Consider the following 2963-nt stretch of genomic DNA (forward strand, 5'->3'; position numbering starts at 1 on the left):
ATATAAAGGGAAAGCATCTTTTAAAGGAATTTTTTTATTGTTTATTTTTGATCTATACAACCTTGCCCAGTGCTCTCCTTTTTTACATTTAGGGCAAATTTTTGGTCTTCTCTTGTTAACTCCAGTAGCTTTTTTACAACTTTTTTTTATATGTCCCATTTGACCACATCCAAAAGACTTTAGATTAGAGGGTTTTGTTTGCAAAGCATGCCAGGTAGTGGCCATAGTTTCAGCAAACACCTGCATACGCCTGGATTCAGATGTAATGTCTCTGCAGGCCCTTAAATATGTATTCACATCCCCAGATTCTTTAATAGGCAATAGGGCCCGTCTACAGTCCTCATTAGCATTCTCATAAGCCAACATGCGCAGCAGTTGTTGACTTGCAGCCTCTCCCACAACAGTACGTTCCAAGGTCAATTTCAATCGCGATAAAAATTTAACATAGGGTTCATTAGGTTTTTGAATTACTTTAGTCCAAGAGCCATAATGCTCTCCTACCGGTTGAATCCTTTCCCATGCCTCAATACCTATGTCTCTTAACTGCTCATGGATCTCTTCAGGAGAGTTCACTTGCATATGAGCATCTGCATATAGTTCTATTCCACTCAACATGGGAAAGGTTATGACCTGTAGGCATGGGTTACTGCTCTGTGCATTTTGTCTAGCCCTTTCTGTACATAACTCAGTAAACCACATTTGCCATTGTAGGTATTCAGGTTCCTTAAGCAAGGCTCTACAAAGCATCTTCCAATCTTCAGGAGCAAAATTATTGTAATGTTGAGCAAGCCCATTAAGCAATTTCTTAACATAATGAGACGATGACCATACAACGTCACTGCCTTCTTGAGTTTACCAATATCATCAACAGCAACACTTTCATATCTGGCTGGTTGAGCTATGCCATTCATAGGGGGTGGTCGAATTACAGGATAAGAAAAAATAGGCATTTCATCATCAAACTCACTGTCTGAGCCCTCTGTTTTGTGAGGGAGTGACACTGTAAAAATTGCATCGGCCAGGGGAAGAGCCGAAGGCTGCTTTACTTTCACTTTCTCAGGTTCTCCTTTCACTCTGCTAATTTCCAACTCCATATGTTGTAATTTTGATAAAAATCAATTCCATTTGCTCAGACATTTTATTTACCCTTTCAGTTTGTTCCTTTTCAGCCTTTTTTACCTCTTGTTTTTTCTCTGTTAATTGCAATGCATCCTTATCTATTGCGTACTTAACCTCAGAGTCCAATTGTAAATCTACAATAGAAGGGGTGGCCTCTTTCTTTAAGTCCGCTATTAATCTTTCCTCATTCAAGGCTTTAAAAAGGGTATGTACAATAGCCCAAATGGACCAAAATCTAATAGGAATCTTTTCCCCTTCTCAAACAGCTCTTTCTACAATATTTTTTACTCGTTTCCAATTATCAACATATAATGTTCCTTCATTGGGGAACCAAGGATTCCATTCCCTAACTACATTAATACACATTTCTATGTCAGAAGAAGAAATATTTACACCATAAGCAGCAAGTAAATGTTTAAGCATATGTAAGTACGGAGTAGATCTAACTTGTCCCATCACCCTGTAATTAAAAGTACTTATCTGAATATCCCTTCCTGAATTCAACAATGCAGGGTCTCTGTTCGGGCGCCAATTGTCAACGTCTAGTGCGTTGGGGTCCCTGGGTAAGGGTCACGAAATCACCAGGACACAGGGGATGCAGCATGCAAACAGCAATTGCCACTGCATGCTGTGTTTTATTGTTAGTGGGTATTTAAAGACAAGCAAGCATAATCTTTGCCAAGATTTGGTTGGAAAACATTCACACAATAACCTATGAGACAATGTCTAGGTATATTATTATCTAAACTATTTTAGAGCAAGCTCAAACCACTTCTTCAATCTCAGGAAAATGCTTGCCCAGCTGTTCATCTATGCTTAAGCAAGCAGAAGAGCCACTTCCTCAGCTCTCAGGAGTCTGTGACATGTGTCTGGAGATAGGGAGAGAGAAGGTTTTCCCTCTCTAGCCTGGTGTTCCAAGAGCTTTCCTAATCCCAAACACAGTCCTCAGACAATCCTAAGGCTGGAGCCTACATCATTCTGCCCCCTCAACATAGACCCTGAGTCTTCACAGTAGATGAACAATGTTCTTAGCAGTTTGTACAGATGAAATGGAAATAGAGCAACTGTGAAATCAAAAGGAACATGCAAAAAAGACAAAGGCACAAAGTAGAATGTGCCAAAGAAATGCTGATGTACAATTTCAAATAATGTGCTTAGGTGTGAGGGTGTGTTCAAAGTACAGCGTCAGACAATGTGCTTGGATACCTTGAGAAAAAACGGCATTAAAACATTCTGGGACTATGATACAACCAGAAGCCCGTTACGCTGACTCTAATCATCCACAACATCATCAATTTAGGGAGTATTTTCCAAGAGCATACTGAGAAAAAGAGGGCTCATCACAATTAGTGTTCAGGTTGAAGTAATGACAATCATATACCTTTTCTTATAAGTCTTCATTTATTTTGGAGCATTAAAGTGGGAAAAGCCAAGTAAATATTTTGCATGTATCTAAATTAAGTGGGATGTATTATATTGGTCTTTCTTTAACGTGGAAGTTATAGGTTATGTCTTTTTATACTGTAAGTTGGGACAATTATCTGCTTTCTGTTATTTTCTTCTCCTCCCCTTCTTTTGCCCTTCCACTTAAAGAGACATATTTGAACTTGCAATTCTAAATCCTTCAAAATTATCTGAATTTCTTCATTCTTCTGGCAGCCTCCTATATCTTTCTCAAGGGAATATCTTCTCACTACCATTTTTATCCCATATGATATTGGATATCTTCCTGCCTAATTCAGTGCAAGATTAGACTCATCCAGATATCTCAACAATTGTACCACCATAAAATCCTATCTTACTTAGAAATCATGATTTTAGTATGTCTGGTGGCATCTGTCATT

This window comes from Dipodomys spectabilis, unplaced genomic scaffold (assembly GCF_019054845.1).
Source record: "Dipodomys spectabilis isolate Male_0828 unplaced genomic scaffold, ASM1905484v1 ptg000301l, whole genome shotgun sequence".
Taxonomy (NCBI): domain Eukaryota; kingdom Metazoa; phylum Chordata; class Mammalia; order Rodentia; family Heteromyidae; genus Dipodomys; species Dipodomys spectabilis.